The 27,039-nt window shown below is 35.9% G+C and overlaps 1 long non-coding RNA gene across 1 annotated transcript; it reads left to right on the forward strand.

The window, feature by feature from the left end:
- The first annotated feature begins 442 nt into the window (after positions 1–442).
- Positions 443–25,673, forward strand: LOC116421665. Its single transcript, XR_004232143.1, has 5 exons — positions 443–623; positions 12,189–12,513; positions 12,931–13,043; positions 23,900–24,004; positions 25,458–25,673. It is a non-coding gene; the product is annotated as an uncharacterized LOC116421665 (long non-coding RNA).
- Positions 25,674–27,039: the final 1,366 nt, after the last annotated feature.

Raw genomic sequence — 27,039 nt, forward strand, 5'->3', positions numbered from 1 at the left:
GCACTGGAGAAACCAGAGCACAGTAAATTTCTGTTCTTTGATGTTGATCAGAATACCAAACTTCTGGTTAAGGCAATCTTTTATTTGATGGAAAATGAATGTACCACACTTGGGTGATTACTTTGGAAAAAAATAAAGAAAGCAGTAAAATTCAGTTCACCCCAAAATGAATATAACGAAATATTTTCTTCCTAAAAACATCAGTGAAATTATTAGTGTAAAGGAGGGTAGTTCTCTGCACACCTTAGCATCAAATGATGTAGTCACAAGGTATGATCACTGAAATGAGGTTTTACTGTGTTAACAGGGTGATGATACCCTGTTATCCCATTATGAAGTATGACTATGTCTCAGAATCAGAATGAAGAACTTTCATTGGATGAATAATGACTAAGCACACTCCTAAAGAGTCCAATCAGTTTAAAATAATCTTTCTAGGACAGAGACCAGTAGTCAGGGATGAACAGAGCTCTTTACCTGTTATGGGAAGAGGGTATTTTCTCTCTTCCTTCCCATTGGAAGCAATCCATTCTTCTAGCAGTAAAGCTACTCTCCCAGGAGATACCTTACCCAACAGTTGATGAATCAGCTTGAGAGAATTTGAGGCACAGCTGAGGGATAAGGTACATAGACACAGATAATGGAGAAATAGGCCCTTGAAACTGGGAACTTAAGAATCATTAGTCTAGGAAAGAAAAAAGAAAGACACCCATATGAGCAAGAGAACTAACTGTCTGGTAAATTGAGACTTGGGTTTTAGAGGGAACTTCATAAGAAAGAAAAGGGCTCTAAGGCCTACCAGTATCAGAAACATGATTAGCCTTGGCATATATGTCCCTTACATAGTTTACAACTGTTGTACCATTTATGTCCACCACTTTTATATGTGAAGTAAATTTATGGGAGACTGTATCCCAGGTTTGGGGGAAGGATTATAGCTAATGTTCTTATTTATGTATGCCATCTGAGAAAATGATTTTACTAAGAACTAATTGCATCTGCTGACTATTGTTGGAAAACACATTAATGGGGACTCGAGTTATACTTGGAGACAATAAAGGAATATTAAAATACTTCAATTACTTTATCAGCATGGACATTTCCTCCATTGATAAAGTTTACAACATACTTACATCCATTTATCCTGTACAATTTTTGTCTAGAGGATCCATTTTACACTTTAATGGTTATGTTCTAGTTCTTATAATATTTTTGGGTATTTTGGTATCCACAAAACATCAAAATATCTGGAAGTAGGTCCTCACCATAATGTATAAATTTTTTGTTATTGAGGATTTACATGATTTTACATGTAAAGATTTTACATATTATGAAAAGATATGGATAAGAACCGAGGAAGTTCACAGAGGCATGAGATCATTCATATCTGTCTCCTCTCACTGTTTCTATTTCTGGTGCATCTCTATTTTTAGTCTCATTCACAAGTATTGTTCAAATACTGTTATTTATACCCCTCGTAGGAATAATAATCTCATAATCCTAGAATTTCTTTGAAGAGAAATGAATAAACAGGTACTTTTACTTCTCTTGCCTCTTCCAGAACAATATGGAAAAGCATATTTGTCACCATTAAGACAATTATTATGAGTGTATAAGACCCATTTTAAGAGTCCAAACTCATGAATAGATTAAATAGGGTCATACTAAAATAAATCATCCTAAACTTTGAAAGCAGTTTTGCATGCATTGTCTATGAATTCATATTTTGAATGTAGCTTAAAAAAAACTCTTGAATTTCATCTGAGGAGGCTTTAAGAGCCCTGACCTTGAGACGCAAGATATCTGGATTTTAGTTCTGGCATATTCTCTGACTTCCTGTGTCCTTATCTGTAAAGTGATAGAATTGGACAATATAATCTTTATATTCAATTCCAACTTGAAGATTTTACAATTCCGTTTTTTCTAATACCTTCTCCCTCCCTCTTCTCATTTTTTCTCCCATAAAAATAAAAAGCAAAAAAAGTTGGGATTTTGGCAAGCAAATTCACTGGAATGTACACAGAGAAAACAGTTTTCCATTCTAAATTATCAAATAGATGGGGAGGAAAACTTTAGAATGTTTACTGATTGACAAACACATTGTCATGAGATCCTGGATTTAAACTGGAAGGGACCTTAGAAACCCTCTAATTTAACTCCCTTAATTTTATAGAAGAAGCATTGAGGTTTAGAGGAGGTACATTCAAATTCCAAGGTCATATAGTGAGGGAAGGAGCAGAACCAGGAATTTAAACTCAGGTTTCCTGACTCTGAATGGATTCCTATTTCTGCTATACCTTTCACTACCTAAAAGATTTATACAAATTAAATTTTTTTTACATTTATATGTGAAACTTGTTAAATATGATCTGATTTTTTTTGTTCTTGAAAGCCATATAATCTAATAAAGAAGCCACTGGCTTATAGGTTAGGAGGCCACAAACTCTAGTCCTGAATTTCTACTTCTTAGGCATGGGAAGGGAGAAAAAGACATTTGGGTGCTACTGAAGACCCATTAGGCAACTAGTCTAAGATTATATTGGAATCTAGGAAGTATTGCTTACTGGTAGACATTTTTATTTTCTATGGATTTTGATATGTTGTTTGTTTTCCTTAATCTATAACTAAATAGAGCTTCTTATATATCAAGAAATCAGAAAATCTTAGAGCTGTATGGGAACTTACTTGCTACTTGGTTCTATTTATAACTGGCTAGGAATCTCCATTATAAATTTGCCAAAAAATGGGCATGCTCATTTGCTTAAAGACCTTAAGTGGAAGGGAATCACTCCATCCAGAGGTAGTTCATTTGACTTTTGGGTAGTTTTGAACTTTTGAGGAGAATTGGTGGTTATATCTGGAGAGCAGGTGGTATGGGGGGTGGACAATATATTAGATACTAAAGTTTCCATATTATTTGGATGGAGGCAATGAGCCAGAGAAGTGAAAACCAACCTTATCACCATCAAAGCATATCTGGGGCCCATTCTGTCAAATAGAAACCTTTGATATAAAAGTTATACAATAATTTTAGGTCAGGATGAGGATACCTTAGACTTAATGGGTTTTTAATACTCAAAGAGGATGGGATATAGAACTATAATGGATATAAGAAGATACATCTAACAAAGAGATAAATAAGACAATATATGTTATTGATCTTCCTAGACTATTTGTGGAAACCTTAATGTTAAGAATCATATTGCAAGGTAGTGCTCAATGACTAGTTGGCACATGCATTTTTAGAAAGGAATTTGGATTCATAAAGAAACTGGATTTAATCAGGGATGTAAAAGAGAGGAAGATAAGTGGCTAATGGGGTGTCTGTATGAGCTTGGAGTGGTAGCTACAATGGTGTCCCAAAAGTCTTAGTACAATTTTATGCTTTAATAATACTTAAAACAGTACTAACACTTTTGGGACACACTGTGTAAGTTCTTGCAAAGATGACAGAGTTTAGTTGGATCCAAGGCATAAACTGATTCTCCTCCTTCATAAGCCAAACATAGAGCAGAGCATAAAGCTTTACCAAATGCAGAGGCATCCAAATTGCTCAGTAACTCTGGGGAGGTTGAGACTTCAGGGTCATTAGATTTGTCAATTAGAAGATCATTGATAACTTTGAAAAGAACATTTTTAGTTGAATTATGAAGTTGGAAACCAGATATAATTTATATAATTTATATATATATATATAATATATAATATTTATTTATTTATTTATATTATATATAATATATCTATAAATAAATTTATTTTTATTATTATTATTTATTATTTATTATTTTTATATTTATTTATTTATATATTTATATATAAAAATAATATAATATAATATTATATTATATATTATTTATATATTATATATTTATATTTATTTTTATTTATTTATTTATTATTTTTATTATATTATTTTATATTATTATTATTATTTTTATTTATAAATTTTATACATTTATATGTGAAATTTTAGAAGAGACTAAAAGGAGAAGAAATGGAGACACCAGCTGCATACCCCAGCTTTCTCAAGGAGTTTAACTGATGAGAGTAGGATGATAACTAGCAGGAAAAAGTTACATCAAAGAAGAGTTTTGGGGTTTTTTTAAGAATGTGGGAGTGTTTGTAGGTAGCAAGGTAGATAGAGAGAGCCTGGGGGGCAAAAGAGGACAGGGGTAAGGGAGTAATCTATTGGAGAAAACTGAAGATGGTGGGATCAAAGTTCCATGCCAAGGGGCAGTTTTGATAAGGAGGAGAGCCACATCTTCATGAGACAAGAAGATAACGGCAAATTTACTTGACTAAGGGTGCAAAAAGAAAAAGAGGAGTTAAAGGACAGCTCTCAGTGAGTAGTCTTATAGTCTAGCTGGAACACAAGATACTTATATGCCAAAGAGTGAAGTATAAAAGCAGGCCAATATCTGATTAAATATATAACTTCACTTTGCTCCCAAGTCATCCCCTCACCAAGCTGCCTTGTTGCCTGGACCAAAGAGGATGTCCTTGAAGATTTAACTTTTTTATCTCTTGAATTCTCATCCTAGGACCCTATTCTCTTAATTGCTAAGTGCCTTGTGAACTACTATATATGTACAGGACATCTCTAGTCATGATTCACTTTGTTACCTGGTCATTGCTTTGATAGTATCTTACATACTTTCCTTCTCTTCCCAAACTACTCCTTTTCTTCCCTACCCCCCACTCCTCATCACTGCTACCATTGCTTCCACTTTCTAGTTCAGGAGCCATACTCTGGACAACACTGCCATTACTACTAGAAAAAGCGAGTCAATCTACTTTACTCTATGGCTCCATTCAATATCTGTGCAACTTTCCACACCAAAATATACCCTCCTTTCTATTGAAATGTGAGCTTCTTAAGGTCATGGACTATCTTTTTTCTATTTTTTCCTTTTAATGTAGTTAAACTATTTGTTAATTAACATTATTTTTGCCTTTAGATTTGCATCCATGCTTGACATATTGTAAGTTCAATGATTTTTCATTCATGAATTGTGCAGACAATTAAGTTTGACAGAGATCCAGAGATGAAAAGAAATGACTGTGGAAATAAGCAGTTGAGAAAAGACCTTGCAGAGGGAGAATCACAGTGTCTCAGAGCTGGAAGAGACCTCAGAAACCATGGGGTTCAACTCATACCTTAAAGTGCCTCCTTAACTTCTTACAATTTAAGCCTTGATAGCTATTGGGAAAGAACACTGTACTGAATGAACCATGGAGCTACTAATTAGGTTCCAGATTTGAAGACCATATCCTTCCTCATGATGCTAGACACTCTAGTTAACCTTGGCTTCTCCTTTGGAAAAAATATGTGTGAAAATGTTTTTTAGGCTGAAAAAAATATTTGTCGCATCTCCCACTTCATTTTCTGGCTGATATTCACATGGGGTTTTTTAATGATGGAAAATGATTGCCCACATCAGTGAACCCAGGGCCAACACCCCTTTAGCACCGGGTGTGCTGGCTAGCTTACAAAGCTACGAGCCAGAGAAGTGAATGCCAGTCACCTCCCCCAGAGCAATAGAACATGCCTCAGGCACCATGGAAGGGAAGAAGGGCATTTTACTTAGCAAATTGGGTATACAGAGTGGCAGTGACACAGTTAATTTTCCAAGGCAGAAAAGCTGAGGCAGCTTGGAGAGGAAACATTTCCCGATTTCTCCTGAGAAGGAAAATGGGCGGAAAAGTAGCACCTTGCACTACCCAGTTCACAGGGAAGAGCCTGCAAATCATATGCAAGGAGATGTGAGATGGATAAACAGAGCCGTGAGCTCCTCTGAGAAACTCTGAAGCTCAGTGGCAGCTGGAAAACCCTGTTTTTTCCTCAGGTTCTCAAACCTCCTACAATGAGCCTCACTGCCAGTCTCCGTATGGCGTGAAAGCATCCATTTCAGTGAACTGATACTGAAAGCCACAGAGATAGTACATTGTTTCATTTCATTTTAAATCAAAACAGCAAATTGTTTTCAGCCTCTTTGTGGTTGGTCCTTTCATTAACCATTTCTAAACATCTTCATGCCATAAATATTCGTGCCATTGTTCAAATAGGGCAAATGATGTCATGTTAATTGGACTCAAGCTCAGTTGGATCTTAGAACCTGGATCTTAGTTACAACCTCTCTTTGGGCATGCTGCCTTACTGTTTCATAGAGTGACAAATGTAATAGGGAAGAGGGACTGGGCATAGAATTGAAGGACCTGGGTTCAAGTCCCAGCTCTTTCATTTATTTCTTATGTGACCTGGGGACCTACGTTTCCTCATTTTTACAATGAGAGAAGTTGGACCAAATGGCTTCTAAGATTCCTTCCTACATTTATCATTCTATGATGAAGGGTCTTCCTGCCTTTTCTACTTGTTACTCATGTGGCTTCTGGCAAGATACTGAACTTTCCTGGGATTCAGGTTATCAATAAATGAAGGGATTGGACTTGATCAGGGCTTTTTAATCTGTCATCCATGGACTTTTTAAAAAAAACATTTTGATAATTTCAATTATTTTATCATTTCAATAATTTCAATGTTTTGATTATTTCAATATAATTTATTTCTTTTATAAACTGCTATGTGTTTTACTTTAGATTTTAAGGATTTTAAGGATCCCTAAGTCATCTCTGAAGTACTATCTAGTTTTAAATTTATGATACAAAAATTTCCATTTTGGTGAATTAATGACTCTTAACAGTATATACATAGGTACTTTAAGTACCTGGGAGATTGAACTAGGAAGCTACAAGGACATTCAGAAAGATTTCTTCTAATTTACAGATTGGGCTTCTGAGAAATGTGTTGAGGTTGACTGGTTTTGATCTGGCCATTGGCACTTCTTCATTCCTTAGAAAAATAATTTTGAGGCTATACTTAGGTGAGGAAGTTAATGCTTGCCAAACTATTGGCCTTTCTCATCTTAGAAAATAGAATCTTATAATTGGAAGAGGTTTTTTTTTGGTTATTGTTTACTACAATCTTTTCATTTAACCAAAGAGAGAATGCCCAAAGTCATATAGGTGTTATTAGTGTTAAAACCCAGCTAGCCTGATTCGAAAGTCAGTACTAGATCCATAACACTGTAGTAGCTCTAAGATATTCTTGACAATATTGTCATCATGTCTCATAATTACTGCAAGAATACTGAAATGAAAAAGATGGGTGTTTCTTAGATATTATTTCAGGGAACAGGTAGGGGATAATAAAAGAATGCTGCAATTTCTGAAAGATACTTCAACCCACTTTCTTCCTTTTATATATAAATATAGTCTCAACTCTGTTTTCAGAGACTGTTCAAGGTGAACATTCAGACAAATATGGGTTGTCCATCCAGGAGGAAAGAAGGAAGGGAGGAAGGGAGGAATGGAGGAAGAAAGGAAGGGAGAAAGGGAGGGAGTAAATAAGGGAGGAAGGAAGGAAGAAAAAAGGGAGGAAAGAAGGAGGGAAAAAAGAAAAGAAGAAGGAAGGAAGAAAGGAAGAGGGGTGAAAAAAGGAAAAATAGGAAGGAAAAAAGAAAACAAGCATTTATTATGTATTTACTATGTGCCAGACACTGCTAAGTTCTTTACGAAAATTATCATTTGATACTTAATAAGTAAGGTAGGTGCTATTATTTATTATCCTCATTTTACAATAAAGGAAACTGAGAAAGGCAAAGGTTAAATGACTTATCAAGGATCATACAGCACTAGTAAGTGTCTGAGGCCAGATTTGAATTGGCCTTCCTGACTTCAGGATCAATGCTTTTATCCACTGTATCTACAAGCTGCTTCTCCTTGGTAATCCCTGCCATAACCTTCAAGTTTTCATAAACTAATGTAGAGTCTTGGCAATCATAATTCAAAAGAACAAATACATGTACAAATACACATACACATTTCTGAAGGTGAAATGATACTTCGCAAATTTAATTCCCTTAGAATTCAGCTTGTCTCCTCTGCAAGTTTACAGACTCCTACTGGGACAACACTTGCTTACACTATTTTGACACTTCTGTTTGCATCCTTTCCTGCTCTTCTCCCAACTTCACAAGCCAAGTCTCATCAATAGGAGTGCCAGGGAAACTCTTTCCCCTAAATATCTGCCATCAGCTCACAGACAAAAAGACAAGCAGCCAAGAGACAAAAAGAAGCAAGGACACATGTGGTCACCTCCTCCTTGTGACCCTGCAGTTTGCTGTGATGTCTTTGTGTCTTGGAGCTCTCATTTACCTTCTTTAGGTGCATAGTATATTGAAGACATTTGGGACTCTACTCCATCTGGCTGCCAAAGCAAGGTCATAGCATTACAGCAGGGCTCTTGTTGGTTTTGTTTTGTTGTATTTTCCCCAATACAGGGCACTATGCCAGAATGTCAAGGAAGTTTAAGATATTCTACCTTGCAAAGGAGAGAGGGAAGTGGGAATAAATAGCTTGTTTTGCCCTTTAACATTAGGTAAAAAGGGGCAAGTAAGATACACAAATGCCACTCTGTATGCCACCTAGAATCTTTCTTTTAAAAAGAAAAATCATAAAAACTGAGAATGCTGAAGTCTAGTTGACATTCAAGTTCAGTAGGTGAATTCGCTAACCATTCTGGGAATGTTCAAGGATGTCTAGTTAAAGGGATATGGCCATGACTTGATCTGTAAAATGAGTGCCACTGACCTCTAGAGTAGTTACATATGTCGGCCAGTGGCACCATCTGACATGTTCCCAAATTGCAAGAATTGAAATAAATTCTGACAATTTCACTCCAATCTAAAATCACTTATTAGGCCCATATATAGAAGACATTACATTTGCTACTGATGCTATTAAGATAAAAGAACATTTCTACCATCAAAGAACTTCTGTTCTACTAGGAGACACAACTTGTAAACAGATAATTAAGCAAATGATGATTGTTGAGAAAGGAGAAAACATTTACTAAGGGTATTATGAAAGGCTTCTTATAGAAAATGATATATTAACCTACTCTTATAGGAAATTATGGATTATAGGACATGGTGGTGAAGGTAGGAAACTGTGAAAGGCATGAAAGCAAGAAAGTAAATGCTAACTTTGGGGAAATGCAAGTAGGCTAAGTTTGTTGTAATGTAAAGTGTGGAAAAAGGAGTGAAATGCAATAAGCTTGAGAAAATAGGCTGGAATTGTATTTGAAATGGCATTGTGTTCAATATTTGAAGGCAATAAGAGACCACCGAAGAATCTTGAGCAGCAGAATGAGAAGTTCAGATGTGTCCTTTGGATATATTATTTTGGGCACTGTGTGAAGGATAGATTAAAAAGGAAAGTGACTGAAAAATGAAAATTCAATCAGGAGACTGCAGATATGCAGAGATGCAATAATATAAGGAAGAGATGATAAGGGTCTAAATGAGAGAGTTGGCTATGTGATTGGGAAAAAAAGAATATTTTCAAGACATGATGTTGCAAGACATGTTGACTATAGAGCTGGGCAGTTGATGGAAACAAAGATCAAGAAATGGGAAAGTCTACTTAACTGGCTGTGTGATCCTGGGCAAGTCATTTAACACTAATTGCCTCCCAAAAAAAGAAAGGAAGAAGAAAAGAAAAGAAATGGGAAGAATAAAGGAAAGTTTGAGTTTACAAACCTAAGTGACTTCAAGAATTGTGTTTTTCTTTAAAAAAAAAACAGAAGGAAAACTTTGAAGGAAGGAGGGTTTGGGGAAAAAGATACTGAGTTCTACTTTGGACATGTTGAGGAACTCAGGAGAGAAACCAGGGCTGCATAAATTTATCCTGGAGTCATTTGTGAAAAGAATAGAATTGAACCTATGAGAACTGATGAAATCACCAAGAAAAGGGTAGTAAGAGAGAAAAGAAGTAGTTAGGTGTAGAGAACCAGAACTCTGGTGAAGTATGCTTGAAACAAGATGTTAACTCAGTAGAATTGATGAGATAATGATTCTCCAGTTCACATATATACTTAGTACTTAGTATGGTGATATGATGGTTCTCTAGTTCACACATATTCGGCATACTGTAATGATGTAATTATAATAGGGTGTTTAAACTGGGGACAAAGTGAGACTCAAGGAGAAACTGTTTGAGACTGGCAGACTGGCAGACTGCTGGAGGAGACTGGGTCAGACTGAGATTGGGTCAGACTATGACAGACACAAACTGTATAAGAGACAAGAAAGAATCTAGACTCTATTCTTGTCCATTCTCTCTTGTGGTGTCTATCCTGCTGAGACCAAAGCCCTTCTGGAGGACTTCCAGAAAGCTAGCCCGAACATTACAGTTAGGTGACACAATGAATAGAGGGCTGAGCATAAATCAAGGAAGATACCTTTAAATGTGGCTTCAGATACTTACTGGCTATATAGCTTTAGGCAAGTCACTAAAAAAATCTGTTTGCCTCAGTGTCCCAAACTGTAATAGTACTTACTTCCTAGGGTTGTTGTGCAGATCAAATGAGATAATATTTGTAAAGCATTTATCACAATGCCTGGCACAGAGTAGGCATTATAAAAATGCTTGTTGTTGTTATTGTTGTTGTTATAGGGCCTATGCCATGGAGGTAAAATAATATGAGTTAATAGTGTGACATTGCTGCTAAAAAATGAGAATGCAGATGCAATCTTAGGTTGCATTAGAGGATCATGCATTACCAGTACATCAGTATAGATTTACTAAGTATCTACTGTGTGTTGGGTAGGGTAAACATGAACATACAAAGATAAAATGATACAGTACCAGCTCTCAAGAAGTTTAAATTCTATCTGATATTAGGACCAGTTGAAGAAACTTATATTGAGTCTGGAAAAGAAAAGATTTAGGGAGGTCATAGTTCAAAGTTCATAGACACAGAGTTTCAAGAGACCTCAAGGGTAATTTAGTTCAATACCCTTTTTTGTTTTCAGATAGGGAGACTGAGACCTAAAGAGGTGAAAAGACTTTCCAAGTGTCTCAGGATATCTCATGGGCAATAATTAGAAGAGCCAGAAAGAATTCAAAGCAAATTTTCCAGATTGAAAATTCAGGACTTCATCCTTCCCCTAACCTCTACCATCACCACTACCATAAGTGTCTACTATATTTCTGGTACTATGGAAAGATCTTGGGCTATAAAGGCAAAACAAAACAAAAAATCCCACAGTCTTTGTCCTCCAATGGGGAAGATACAAGAGTGTGCTGCTAGTTTTCTAAAAACACTTGACATAGCTTTAAGATAGATATGCATTATTAACATTTTCTCCATTACTTTCTTTAGTCTCAATAATCAACAAAACAATTGATTTGCAGAATTTGCCCATTTCTTTTTTTAAATTTTTTAATAATTATAACTTTTTATTGACAGAACCCATGCCAGGGTAATTTTTTACAATATTATCCCTTGCACTCACTTCTGTTCCGATTTTTCCCCTCCCTCCCTCCACCCCCTCTCCCAGATGGCAAGCAGTCCTATACATGTTAAATATGTCACAGTATATCCTAGGTACAATATATGTGTGCAGAACCGAACAGTTCTCTTGTTGCACAGGAAGAATTGGATTCAGAAGGTAAAAATAACCCTGGAAGAAAAATGAAAAGCATTTGTCCATTTCAAAAGTGAAAATTTAGCAATCATTTCTCTTGAGTTGATATAAATTAGCTCCAGCATACCCCTAGGAGAACTATGTAAATAACTAGGTATATATCAGATATATACCATGTAAACAGAAGGTGACCTTAGAGGCAAAGAACTGTGTTAGACCCTATACATAGAAAGACAAAGGGGAAAAATGTTCCCTCCTCTCAAAGACTAGTTGGGAAGATATAGTTTTTCCCTCTCAAAAGATTTTTAAGTAGAGGATGAATGACTACTTCTTGGAGCTGACTTCAAATTTTTGAAAAGCTATCATACAAAAGAGATATTAAATTCCTTCTGCTTGGCCCAAGATGGCAAAACTAGGAGAAATGGGCAGAAGTGCCAAAAATGCAGGTGGTGGCTGAATGTACATCAAAATTTCCAAAAAATTAGAGCTATACAAAAGTGGAATGGGCAATGCAGGAACAGGTTGGACAAAATTATCTTCCAAATCCATTTTACCCTCTGTTATGTTTCCCTAAAAGCAGAGAGAATAGTGGCATGTTGAAGGGGTTAAAGCCATGAGAAGAAGGCAGTAATACTATATGGCATACACTTCAGAAAACATTAAAATGACTTGTCATTTTATTTTATTATCTTTCCACAGTACCTACTTCATGTCCGATTTTCCTGGGGGCAGATTAAAAAGGGAGAATCAATTAATTTGAATCTCATGTTACTACAAACAGTTGGAGGTCTTAATTGGACCAGGGAAGAGCAGGTGTCCTCTCCACACAGGATCTCCTTTCACCCATCATCAGTCAGGCAAGGGGCAGGAGTCCATTTCTCATTAGTGGCCATTTGTCACCTTGAACCCAGCTTTGAAAGTGTCTCTTTGAACTTTATTTGGGATTGATTTTCTGCATATGCTGAGCTGTTCCTGACAATCTATGAGCACCTGTTCCTCTGAAACAAACGCATTAAAAGGATGGGTGAGTAGAATTTAATAGTCTCTAAATTATATAGCATATAACTAGAGGATTTACTCCCTTTCCTCAGTATCCTTTCCTTCAATTTCTATGTCATGGCAGCTAAAACATGTTTTCTTCATAAATGAACAAAATCATATTTATGAATGCTTACTATGTGCCAAATTATCTTGACATTATCATATTTTGAATACTACTGCTATTCTCAAGATTGAAAAGTATTCATAAATGAAGTTTTAACAGTAATGGACCTTGAGCTTTGTCCTTCTCCTTGTTTTCTATGGTAAACATTCATGAGCTGGACAGAGCTTGTTAGTGAGGGTTTGCAGTTCTAAGAGTTGGCTTAGAAAGCCACCCCCCAATGTCCTGGAAACGCCTCTGCATCTGCCTCACATCCTCTGCCTTTCTTTCTCACTCCAGTCCTGCCAGCATTATGGATCCAACCTGAGACGTGATAAATAGGGGCAGCATTCCCAGTTCTTCAGCTTGATATTGCCTGTGGTGAAACCTAAAGAAGTCTCCTTCCTTCTTCAGTGAGTTCTACCTGGGAAGCATTTTTTTTCAAAGAAGATTTTGCTCAAGCAATAGAAGGAAGGCAACTTTCAGCCTTTTTACATAACATTGAGGTTCCATAAGTGTCACTTGGTTATTTGGTTCTACCTTTATGACTGCTATACTACACTCTCTGGTTTGGACCCAGTTATGTCCGAAATGACAGTCCTAAAAAACTGTGGGCCAAGTAGAAGTTATGTCAACTTCCCTCAAAATAGGATGTCCTCCAAATTTCCTGGGCAACATTTTTCTCCAGAACCTGACAGCCTTGGGTCTTAAACCAAATAGAACAACAGCCAAGTCAAACCTTCATGTCCCTTGATAGTTGTTGACCAGTAATTTGGAGGCTTTTTTAAAATACTTTTTAAATGGGACTTTTTAGCATTTTCCTTTAGCAAAATGAGAGGCAGCATAATAAAGTGGATAAAGAGCTGACCTTGGATGAGCAAGGCCTGATTTCAAGCCCAACCTATGACACATAGCATTAGTGCTCTTGGCAAATATCTAAAACTAAGATTGGAGAGAACTTTATAGTTATCCTGAATTAGGACAGGAAGTTTTCTTATCCAGGAATTCCACAAAGGAGATATGTGATCACAAGTTTAATTTTTATCTCTATTTTCTGGTTAAAAGGATACTTCATCAATTGGGAAATGGTTAAACAAAATGTGGTATATAACAGAATATTACTGTTTCATAAGATAATCACTAACATGGTGAATGCAGAGAAACACAGAAAAACTCATAAGATTTGAAGCAAAATAAAATGAACAGAGCCAGGAAAACAATGTATAAAATGCTGCAACAATGTAAATGGAAAGAATATCACCATTGCCCCTACCAACAAAACAGATGAAAATGAATGTTGCAAGACTAGGTCAAGATTCATGAATGATGAATACAGCATAAAACCCCATTTTCAAAAAGTGTGTTAATTGATTTTGACTTTTTTTTTTTCTTCTTACTTTACAATTTTTTTCCCTGTACATATGACCATGGGTAACTTGCCTAGCAGAATTAAGTATAATCCTGAAGAAAAAATAAACAATACCAAGGAAAATATAGTTAATATAAAAACAAAAGATACTAATAACATTTATATATATATATATATATATATATATATATATATATATATATAATGTTATCATTGAACATCAGATTAAGACACATCTGTTAAAATTCTACATATCACTCTTTTACTTCTGTCTTGATCCCTACTTTCTATCCCCTGCAAAATTACTAGAAGTATGCTGTGGGTTATCTCATTTTATTTTTGCAGGACCAATTTTATTGGTTTAGTTCAGTCTATCAGGCTTTTATATTTTGTTCTTTCAGAGTTGTGGAATGACCATAAACTACACTGATCTTTGGCAAGAGATGTGGCCTTTGATTCCAACATATAGATATATACATACATACACACATAAAAATAAATAAATAAAAATGAAATACTGGTCAGAGGTGAACTTCATCTTTCAGACACCGACATTCTTCTTCTGTACAGCTCGGGAAACAGTTTTGCGAGGGCTTATTTAGAGGGATGGTAAACAAATAGTTATCTGAGGGAAAATCTGACCTTTTTTGGCACATCAGATCTCCTCAACAATAACTTGCTGGCTGCAGAGGACTCTCTATGGGAGGGGCTCCTTTATGAGTCATCTTCTGATCCCATGGGAAAGGCTGGGCCTGCACCAAAAGGCCATGGTGTTGGGTTCTGGCCAGTATCATGTTTCTTAGATCATCTGCAAATGCATCTTAAATTTTTTTTCTATTTCCTCTCTTTTTTCCCCCTGAACTAAGTTATCAGGGTAGCAACTTAATACAATAAAAACAGTACAAGATGAGGACATAGGAGACCTGAGTTCTGGTCTCACTTCTGCTTATTTTATGATTTTAAGCCAATTTCCCTCTCAAGGCCTCAGTTTCCTCTTCTGTAAAATTAAAAGATTAGACTAAATAATTATTAAAGTTCCTTTTGGAGATTACCAATTCAAGGACAAATTTAAACTCATAGGAATTATACTATGTCCAAACTGATCCCGATTCCCTTAAAATCAAAGTCATTTACTGAATCTCATCAATATGGTGGTTTGTCATCAACTAACACCATTTTAAGGGATCTCATTCACCATCAAATTCCTGAGCTTTTTCATATCTGCTTCTTCATTTAATTTTCATTCCTGTATTATTTGGTAGAATAATACCCAGGTTTATATCAAACTTAATCACATTCTTTAGCCAAATATAGGCTTCTACTGCTATCCTGAATATTGTTCCTCTGTGTTTTTTTTCTTTTTAATCTATCAAAAATGTGTTTGATTCTTCACTCTCTTCATTTCAAATGCCCCCAAACTCCCTTTTATCTCACTTTTTTCCTAAAGTACCAGCTTTGTCCTTGAGTACTCAGCATCTCTGCTTAGCAGATGTCCAAGAAATCAATATTTCTGGGTAACTCATTGGTAAACTTGAACATTCTATAATTTTTGCTTTGCTCAGGTCACTTCAATTCTCTAGACCTTCATTTCTGCATCTATAAAATGAAAAGACTAAAATTTGATGATCAGCACTGACATTCTGTAATTTTGTTCTTTCTGGGAGGAGGCTATGAAGTATCCTGAGTTTCCTCCTAAAGATGACCATCCTGTCACTGAATGAATTAATAGTAAGGAAGAAATGAATGTGGAAAATGGGACTGAGACTGTGACGATGACATTAATAAGTGATCAGGTTTGATTGTATGCAGGACAGGTGTGAATGGGACAGTCTGTGTCCAATGGCTGTCTCATCTTGGATGTGTCATAATTCTTTGACATTAAACATGGACAAACTAGAGGTTTTGTTAATTGGGAATGACAGTCTGTATTCTACCACTGCTCACATTCTGTTGGAGTTGACACAACGTGACTAAGTTTGGTACCTCGTGCTGGGAATTGGGCATTGTTTTTGACACTGACCTATCCATTTCTACTAATATTAGCTCTTTAATGAGGTCATGCTGCTATCAATTTTTAATATATAAAAATTCATAACTATCTGACCTTTTTAGCTGTTAAGAAGGCATCCATGATCTTGTCATCATTTGCACAGATATTCTGTTTGTTTTCTTGGGCTCCTTGGACTTCCCCCTGATTTAAAAAATTGTATATATGTGTACACATATACATGCACACACATGCACAAAATCAAAGAAATTTAGAATTGTAAGGTACGTTACGCAACCTCTAATTTAACCACTCCTCTAAACTCTAATTTAACCACTTAGAGAAGAAAATATGACTAGTCCAAGGTCACACAGCTAGTTGTGGCTAAGCCTAGATTACAACAATAATTTCTTCTCATTATCATATTGACTCAGAAGGCTAAAGGCAGGCCTTATATTTCTGTAGCTCTGTCAGCAGTTTCATTAAGCTTTTATTAAATGCTTAATGTATGAAGAGCATTGTACTGGGAAACAGGAAAGATATAAAAATTAAGTAAGACAGAATCCCTGCCCTCACGGAGTTCACAAATAAGTAAGAGGAATATGATAATACACAATTCAGTATACTGAATGACACATGATGAATACATCAATAAATGCTAAGTAAAGTCAACATAAGGAGGAAGATATTAACTGAGGGAGCAGAAAGGCTTTGTGGACGAGGTGGCATTTGTGTTATGCTTTAAAGAATGGATAGGATTTCAAAAAATAGAGGTGAAGACTCACAGAGGGAAAGAGAGTAGAGCACTGCTGGCACAGGGACTGAACTTGGGAACATGTCTGGAGCTGGGCCAGCTCAGGACACAAACAGGATGTATGTAGGGTTCTGCTATTTTAAAAGTGGGACTGTTAGCCAGGTTGCCTAAACAGTTTGCCCTCAGGTCTTTCTACCCATATTCTTCCATGTATTTTGATATTAGCTCTGTCTTTTGGACTCTGTGGCATTGGTAGGACATTTGGATTATTGATCTTGGCAGAACATTTGTCCTTATTATGCCCTGTACCATGATCTTCTTAAGGGATCTCCAACCCCCTTCCAAAAAGTCAATGAAAATATAGTACTGATGTAAACACCTTATTTTAACTTTTCAAAGGGAGCCTACTTTTGGGAACAGCTAATCCAGCCTTAATATCTAGGGTAGCCCAGTCAGTTGGCTGTTTGTCCAATTTAGTCAATTCCAGTTTACACTTTGTAGAGAACATTTTTTTCAAATTGTCAGTGAAATGGTCATTGTGGGCCACTGTAATATCTCCATTTCAAAATCCTTGCCATAATCTTGAAATCTCTTTCATCATCTTCAATGTATTCTGCTCAGAACTCATTCATTCAACCATTTTTATTAAACAAGGACCTACTATGTGGATGTGCCTTGGGAATACAAAGACAAAAGCAAAAAAATAATCTCTGACCTCAAAGAAGTTCCATTTTCTTGAAGGTAGAGAAGTAACAATCACAAAGAAAAATAAATATAAAATATAAGCAATTTAATTTCTAGGGGAAAGGTCAGTAGCTAGGATGGGGTGGGGCAAATAGATCAGGCTAGGCTCCCCATAAATTATGAAGTGTCCTTTGAAATGAACTTTGAAAATTAGGGCTTCAAGATGATAAAACAGAAGAAAGGCATTCTTCATGTAGGGGAAAGACTCTACAAAGGCATAGAAATGGGAGATGGAATATCATTTACAGGTATGAGCAAGTAGACCCATTTGACTGAAATGTAGGATATATAAAGGAAAATCATATGCAATAATAATGGAAAGAGAGGAGGGAGGCACATTGTGCAGTACTTTAAATGCTCATCAGAAGAGCTTGTATTTTATCTTAGACCAAGAGGGAGTGACTATAACTTTTTGGCACAAGACTATTAAAATAAGATGACTTTGACAGCTTTTAGAAGGGTGGATTGGGGAGAGGAGAGAGTGGAGGTAGAGAGACCAATTAGGAATCTATTCCAATAGACAACAGTTAAGGGATGGAGAGGTATGATGGTGGTTGTAATTGAAATGAAAATCCAGGAAGCCTGATTGAGTCTACACTTGGAAAACAACTTTGATGGATCAATTTAATGTGAATTGTGCTATTATTTTTCATTTGTTTGGTTATTTGCTGTTTTGACTATGTATGGTTAGTCTTCTCAACTGACATAAGCTCATGTAGATTTTTCTCTTTTATCATTACCATGGCTAGTACAAAGTGAAGATATTGTAAAAATGTCTACTGATTGAGTAACTTCTTATATCTTTTCAAATGCTCTACTGGGTTGTTGAAGGAATTACAGGATTTATTGTTGTTCTTGTTGTTTTTGCAATGTACTTACCTTCTGTCTCAACTACTTCCACATTTGTTCTTTGAAAATAATGTTAACTGGGCCAGTTACCAGCTCTTAGGGAAATAGTAAAATTGTTCAAATAGATTTTCTTCTATTTCTTTTTCAGCAAGTTTCTTCTTATATCCCCTTGGTATTTTAAATTTCACTCTTTTTTTGTCCCTTCACTCCCCCAAAGGTTTATCCTGATCCTTTAGCTAACTCACCTCAAATCAGGTCAAAATCTCCAAAGACATAGATCTGAAAGGGAATTTGAAGGGCCTAATCACTTCCCTCTTCTCCTCTCTAATAACATTATAGAAATGGACATCAAGTCTTGGAAAGTCACATAGACAAGGACAAAGCTAAAATTTGAATCTAGGTTCTCAGGGTCCAAATTTAGCAAATTCAACCCTCAGTTGAAACAGTATTTTTTTTCATGACCCCCTCAGCTTAGATATATGCGAAGGAAGAGTTCTAGGTCCCAGTCAGGTATCAGTAGACATTTTGGATTAGTAAAGGTAACAGAAAGGATTTTGAAACCAAGCAATTGACTAAATCCAGTGAAAGGGAAACTGGGCAGAGTCAAAACCAATGTTCAAACTCCTTGGAAGTGGAACTTCTATATTTTAGGAATTAGCAAGCAGCAAAGCAAGAGTACACAGGGTTCCTCCGGTCTTAATTAGAGGCAATGGTACTCCCATCATTATTTACTATGGGACAAAGTAGTTTACCAAGCTCAAGAGGCATCTCGTGGGGAAAAAAATTAATATTATCGTCTCTAAATAAGTTGAAACTTCAAATGAAGTCTTATTCTGTTCACCTTATATTGTTGGAGGGGAAAGATAGAGGCAAAAGACAAATTACATCTAGAATGAGAGACAGTACCAGACATATGAGAAGGTAAGGCAAAAAGAACAGTGAGCTTCAGAGAAAGACAGCCCCATATAGCACCAAATGCTGCATCAGCTTTTGAGTGGTTATACTTTCTAGCCTGGAGAAAATCTGAAGTATCCTGAGATTCGGATTAGAAAAAAAAAGTTCTGTGAATCCAAAACAAGAAAACAACTTTAGGCCAGGTTCCCTTTTGGGGGAGGAACCAGATGTGAACCATATTTGCAGGTGCTCTAAGGAAAACCAGGTTTCAAGATATTACCAGGACAACTCTCACTAAGTATAGGAATAATAGGAAGGAGGAGGTAGAGTATACCAAAAAAAAATTTCCTTGCCTTCAATTTTATAGTCTAGGAGAAGAAAATAGCTCAGATGTCTATAGTGCTCTTTTGTTTATACAATTCTTCCTTGAGAACAACTTTATGAGGCAGGCATGCAAGTATTATTATCCCCATTTCTACAGATGAGGAAGCAAGCAATAGAGCTTGAGATCACACCAGAAATTTGCATTTGCAAAATAAAGAAATTTGCAAGATTATACTAGAGATAGCTTGATGCCCCCCCAAAGAGAGTTATATTTAGAGTCAAAGAATCTGGGTTAGAATGGGTTAGACTAATGACTTATGTGATCTTGATCAAGTCACTTAACCAATCTGGAACTTAATGTTCTCAACTGCAACATGAGAGGGTTGAAGTAGCTAGTCCTTTTACAATTCAAAATCTATGATCCTTCTTACTCCCTATATGGGATTAGGCAATCCAATTCAGTTCCTCATATATTAATTAAGCACTATATATATATATATATATATATATATATATATATATATAACTATATATATATATATATATATATATATATATATATATATATATATATATAGGCTATAGGCTAACAGTAAGAATGCAAAGGCCTCCCCCCAAAATCCCTGTCCTCAAGGAGCTTCCATTCTATCTGAGAGAATTCAACCTCTCTCTCTCTCTCTCTCTCTCTCCCATCCCCCCCACCCCCCACCGCCCAGAGAAAAAAGTAAATGCAAAGTTTATGCAGAAGTACTAAAAATCATTTCAAGAGGCAGAGTGCATTAACAAGCAAAATGAAAAGATGAAGAAAGTTCTTCTATAGAAAATTGCCTCTGGGCAGAGATAAGGAGAAGGCGTTTTTCAGGCTCTCCTGGGGAACACTTTATACAAAAGTATAGAGGCAGGAGATAGGCTATGTTAAAAACAACCAGCAGGCCAATTTGACTGGAATGGAGAGCATGTGAAGGGAAGTAATATGAAATGAGACTAAAAGCAGAGGCAGATTTTTATCCTAGAGCAAGGATTCTTTATAGGGGAAATCTGTGAATTTGAATAGTAAGAATTTGCATCTTTGTTTCAACTTAATTAGTTTTCCTTGTAATCCTATGTATATATTTTTTCATTTGAGATGTTTATAAGATTTTATGGAAGCCTGCCAAAGGAGTCTATGACAAAAAGGTGTGAGAATATAAAAACTTCTATTCTAGAGGCAGTGGGGAACTTTTAAGGATGTTTTAGCAGGGGAGTGACATATGAGAAAGATTAGAAGGAACAAAGCTTGAAAACAGGAAGACTCTTCTTCCCTCATCCTGAATTTGTATATATGTTCTTCCACTTAAATTATAATCTCATATATGATTTTGAGGTGGTGGTCACCTTGAAGTGGTTTTTATTTATTTATTGTTTTAAAAATACTGGCATAGGAAAACTACACAGCACAGTGAATAGAACACCGGCCCTAATCAGGAAGACCTGAGTTCAAATCTAGTCTCAGATACTTAATACTCATTAGCTGTGTGACACTGGGAAAGTCACTTAACCCCAATTGCCTCACCAAAAAACAAAACAAAATCTGATATAGTTTGTTTATAATAGAAACAAACTGTGAACTTGTGCAACTTATAAGGATTACATAGCTAATATCTGAGGCTCAATTCAGACTCAAATCTTCTTGACTTCAAATCCAATATTCTATCCACTGCCCTTCCTCATACCCATTTACCCTTATAACAGAGAATAAAAAAAGAAAGGGGAGAAAAACAGTTCAGAAAAACCAGCTAACACATCAATTGATTTTGACAGCATATGTAATATTTCACACCTATAAGTCCTCACCTTTGCAAAGAAGGAAGGGAATGCCTTGGGTTCTTGAAATTTGTGCCACTGGAGCCCAAGTTCTGCCAGATCCCATCAAGGTGGAAATATTCTGAGTACAAGGAAATCACCACAAGAAGGTTTATCCCCGGGTTTTGAAAATGCTACTGATTTTCTTCCTCCTTATCTTCCTCTTCTTCTTCTTATTTTTCATTCTCCTCCTTTCCCTCCTCTATTTTTTCATCTTCTCCTCAACTTTCAAGTTACTAAAAAGAAAACTTAGACATGGGAATGTTTGCATTAATGAACAGACTTATTCTCACAGATGAAATCACAGATTCTTAAGGTATTGATATGAAAAATCTGTTTAAACTGGAGCTCAAGAGCAGCCTTGGCTAGTGAACCCTAGAGCTTAGCTTCACTCTATAGAAGAGATTAAGGAAGAGGGAATGTGTGCATATGTGCGTGTGGTGGTGGTTGGAAAGGGTGGGGTTGGGAAATGCAGCTCACAAAGGACAATAAGCAACCCAAGGAAATCACAAAGCTTTTGGGTGTTGTGGTAATATGAGTTGTTATTGCTTGTATTTCATTTTCAAAGAGGAGCAATGATATCCCAGGATGATGTCTTGTGAATTTGATTTAAGTAAGGCAGAGTTCCACAAAATCATTAGTCTCATTCTCTCTTCCCGAGTCGTCAAAGTTGAGTGGCAAGTCAAAAGTCAGAATGACTGGCAATTGCCCAGAATGGACTTGGCAATGTCTGACCAAACTCTAAGCCCTCCACTGGGACTACTTTAGCTCCTAACTCACTGATGAGTTTGAGATTCTTCAGTTATCCTCAACTTGATTTAGCCACTCTATGGAGTTGTTTTTCTAGGGTGTAATCTTTGTACATGGTAAGACTTCTTGTAGTCACAGGTTAGAATTGTGTGTCAGGTAGACTCCCAAAGTGGATGAGCAGGCCTCAAAAAAGTTTAGAAAGCTCTCACGCCAGAAGTGCTAGTCCTCTTTAAATTCTCTATATACTACAGTAATATGCATAGTTCTGTATTTCAGGGAATTTATCCCACTTGCCAAATCCTAAAGGGAACTCTGGAGAGGAGTCTAAAATGGCTTCTTATGCTTAATTCCACTTTTTATTTAAATGTTTCAGTAGTATTTGGGGTTATTTTATTCCATATTAACTTAGAACAATGGCATGTTAGAGGCAGAAGTCCTCCTAAACCAGTTTGCTAATTTTACTTATGAGGAAATTGAAACACAAAAAAATTATGTAGTCATCAAAGAGATAGACTGAGGCTTAGAGTCAGAAGGGAAGAGGTCATCTAATCTGGAGGTTCTTAATCAAGGAGGTCAGATTTCAGGAGAACTGTGAATCAGAAGGACAAAAAAAAAAAAAAAAAGAACAATTTAAGTTTGATTTTCTTTGTAATCTTACGTATTTCTTTTTATGTTTTAAATATTACTCTGAAAGGGGTGCCATAGGCTCCTCCAAACTGCCAGAGGGATCTATGACACACACAAAAAAATTAAGAACCTCTGATCTAGCCTGACCCCATTATTTTTCAAATGAGGAAGTTTAGTAGATTGCTTACCAAAGGCCAGGTTCAAATTCATCAGAGTTCAAATTCTAGTTATTTGTTCCCAAATCCAATCCTTTTTTTTTTTTTTTTGGCCATTATGTCATATGAACCAACAGAAAATGGGCTTTTTAGGTAGTAACTGTGGCTCCTCCTCCTTTGCCTTTTCTTGTGTTTCTATCCCCCATCAAGATGATCCTGTGCAGTGGGTTCTCAAAGTATGGTCTAGAGAATCCTGGAGATCTCTGAAACCCTTTTAGAGGCTCTACAAATTCAAAAATAGTTTTTATTTCCAATATGATAAATGTCTTAAATATAACCCAGATAAACAAAAATATTTTGGAGAGATCCTCAATAATTTTTAATAGGATAAAGATACTGAAAACAAAAGTTTGAGAACCACTGCTGTTGTGTTTTTCAGCTTTTTACTTTGAGGAACTTTATTAAGTCCAATGGTTAATTAGTTTTCCTTTTATACTAGAAGTAAAAAGTTGAATAACACAGTCTCATAATGTACTTGAGTAAGTTGCCTGGAATTCACAAACTCCAATTTAGTTTAGTTGACTAATAATTACACTATGAAAATGTCCTGAACAATTAAAAGCTGAAGAAAATATTGGGTTACTAACACTCCCCACAAACTGCAGAAAATTTGGAAAAATTAAAACATCAAGGAGGAAGTTGGAATAAATACACACATACACACACACACAAACACATGCACGCACACACACACATCCTGACACATACATACATACACAAATGCACCACACTCAATGATAATCAAAAAAAGGGACCAAATTAATCTTATGAGTTTGACAACTCTTTTTCTACACGGTGTTCTTTATTCTAAACAGGGAAAATAAAATCAAGCTTTGTTCCTGAGCATATGTTTTTGACATTTTTTTCCCTTCTTGAAGACTGTGAATTATTAATAAACTAATTTCTCTTTATAGTTCAATCTTTGGAGATTTAAAATGTTCACTCAGATGCACACAGAAGAAGCAGTGCTTCAGCTCCAATCAGTTTCTATCCTCTCTGGAGATCCTGCTGGCCTTGAGGTATCTCAGAGTCTTTGAAATCAATCTTTGATTCAACCAGGAATTTCTAATGGCTTCTCAGTCTACTCCATTAATATAGTTTAATGCCCTGTTTAAGTATGGTTATTTCTGTCAGCTAAGATGGTATCCTTACTTGGCTCAGCTTAGAGCAAAAGAACAAATCCTACTATCTATGTGATGTTGTGCAAGAAGTGCATGCCTTTCTAGGCCTCAGTTTCCTTATCTATACAACTTAGCAGGGATCCTGATAACTGCTTTTACATGTCATGAGCCCTTTTGGCAACCTGGTGAAGTCTATGTATCACTTTTCATGTTTTTAACCATAAAATACATAGCATAATGAAAGAAACTAGTTTTACTGACAAATAGTTATTGAAATATTTTTAAAAGTTAATAGATCTGTTTTGGTGGGAAGAATAACTATAAAATTAAGAATTTTTTAAGGTATTAAATTATTATGTAAACAAAAATGTGTATGTATGTGTATCCCTGGGTGTATATATATTCTATTTAATGAGTTCTTTCCTATTCAGTTGATTTAGGAAGTGAGATTTTTGGCCAAAAGTCAAAAAATTTGGAGAAAATAGAAGGTAGTTATGCTTCCTGTTAGAATTAGGACTGCTGAGATTCCCTTCCAACCCTAACATTTTGTGACTCCACAAAATGCCTTTCTTCAAAGACCATCTTCCCAATTGCTGTGAGGAAGTCATAAGGTGTTAGATTTCAGCTCAACATATGACCTCAACCAGAGACTGGGTCACCATCTGTCAGGGATGTTATAGAAAGGAATCTTGTAATGAGGGGGAGGCTGGACTACAGGATCTTTTCTGGCTCTAAAATTCTATAATTCTAATACTTCTATATCCTCAATACAACCCTGTGAGATATAGAGTATTAGAATTCTCTTATATTATAGATGGAGAAATCAAGGTATGGTGAGACTAATTGACATGCTGAGTTTGTGTTTACTGAGAGGTTTACTGAGAGGCAAAATATCCTTTGAAAGAATCCACCGATCGCTTCCTGAAAGAGACCCCAAAATGAAAACTCCAAGACATGTCATAACTAAATTTCAGAATTATCAAATCAAGGAGAAAATACTATAGGCAGCCAGAAAGAAATAATTCAAATATTGAGGAGCCTCAATCAGGATTACCCAGGACCTAGAAGCTCCCACTTTAAAGGATTGAAGGGGCTGAAATATGATATTTTGGAGGGTAGAGATGAGATCTTCCAATTTCTAGACTCATGCTTTTTCTAGAAGAGATTATCCTGTCTTTTATATATGGAAAGTTAAATAACAGGAAAAAATGCAAAGGTCTTATCTTTTTCAACTTTGGACACTGATTCTTTGTTCAATTACCTCCCCTCTCCCTTTTCTTTCCTTACATCATCACTTCAAAAAAGAAAATCACTTCTTCACTTCTCATATTTCTCTTTCTCTTATATGTAGGACCTCAGGCATCAGCAAGACAACAGGATCAAGTCAGATACAAACAGGTCCATTTGAGGAAAAATTAAACAACATGCCAACTGTGAGTTCCAGAGAATTGAACTACAAACCATCAGAATTCTCTCAATCATGCCAACAGAATACACAAAAAAAGACATGTTTCTTTTGCCTAAGCTACTGAGGGGAAAGCAAAAAGGAAGGCAAAGAAAAAAAGAAGGGGAAAAATAAAACTTTTCCTTGTTATTTTTAAAACAGTTCTATTTTGGGGTTTTATTTACTTATGTTTGGCTTGCAGAGGTTAAGGGGCTAACAGTAATGGAAACTGAAATCTTCTGATTTTTCCCTCCCTGGGCTAAGTATGCTTAGATGGTTATAGTATGAGCTTCCTCAGCCTATCCAACCCAGGACCTTGGTCTTGACCTGGCACCAGCTTCCTCTCCTGGGATATGGAAAGATATTTGGGCTCCAGGGCATTTATAGACCTTGAATAGCCAATGTCAGCTGTACATATGATAGGCCATGTTCCTTTTCCGATGAGGGTTACTAACTCATTAAGAACTAAGGAAAACTAGAATCAAGCCATACAACCAGAATCTCAGAGCTTACAAAGATCTTAGAGATGATCTATTTCATTCTCCTTATTTTACAGATGGAGAAACTGAGGCCTAGAGAGGGAAAGTGAGCACACAGCTGAACTAGTTGAAGAAATAGGCATTCAATCTAGGCAGGGAAAATGTAGGTTAGAAAATATTTAACAACTGGATGGCTGAAAAAAAATATATTGAGTTCCAATTGTCAAATATAATTTATGTATATATATATATACATATATATATTTTTTTTTATTTAATAGCCTTTTATTTACAGGTTATATGCATGGATAACTTTACAGCGTTAACAATTGCCAAATCTCTTGTTCCAATTTTTCACCTCTACTTGTTCCAATTTTTCACCTCTTACCCCCCCACCCCCTCCCCTAGATGGCAGGATGACCAGTAGATGTTAAATACATTAAAATATAAATTAGATACACAATAAGTATACATGACCAAAACATTATTTTGCTGTATAAAAAGAATCAGACTCTGAAATATTGTCAATTAGCTTGTGAAGGAAATCAAAAATGCAGGTGGGCATAAATATAGGGATTGGGAATTCAATGTAATGGTTTTTAGTTATCTCCCAAAGTTCTTTCTCTGGGCATAGTTGGTTCAGTTCATTACTGCTCCATTGGAAATGATTTGGTTGATCTCGTTGCTGAGGATGGCCAGGTATACATATATATTTTTATATATGTATAAATATATACAAATGTGGATATATAGACATACACATATATAATTTTAGTGTGAGGATTTACAATCATCAAAGACTACAACTCAGGGCTCGATTTATATTTTTTTGTTGATTGTCTAGTTTAAGAAAATGTTAATAATTCAGATTAAACTTAAAAGTGTGCAGTATAGTGCCTCTTTGAGGTTCCATTATCTCATCAGAAAAATGAGGATGCTTGGAGAAGCTACTTTACAACTTTGTTTTGAATTCAAATAAGGTGTGTGTAAAGTGTTTGCAAATATTGACT

Source organism: Sarcophilus harrisii, chromosome 2, assembly GCF_902635505.1.
Source record: "Sarcophilus harrisii chromosome 2, mSarHar1.11, whole genome shotgun sequence".
NCBI classification, from domain to species: domain Eukaryota; kingdom Metazoa; phylum Chordata; class Mammalia; order Dasyuromorphia; family Dasyuridae; genus Sarcophilus; species Sarcophilus harrisii.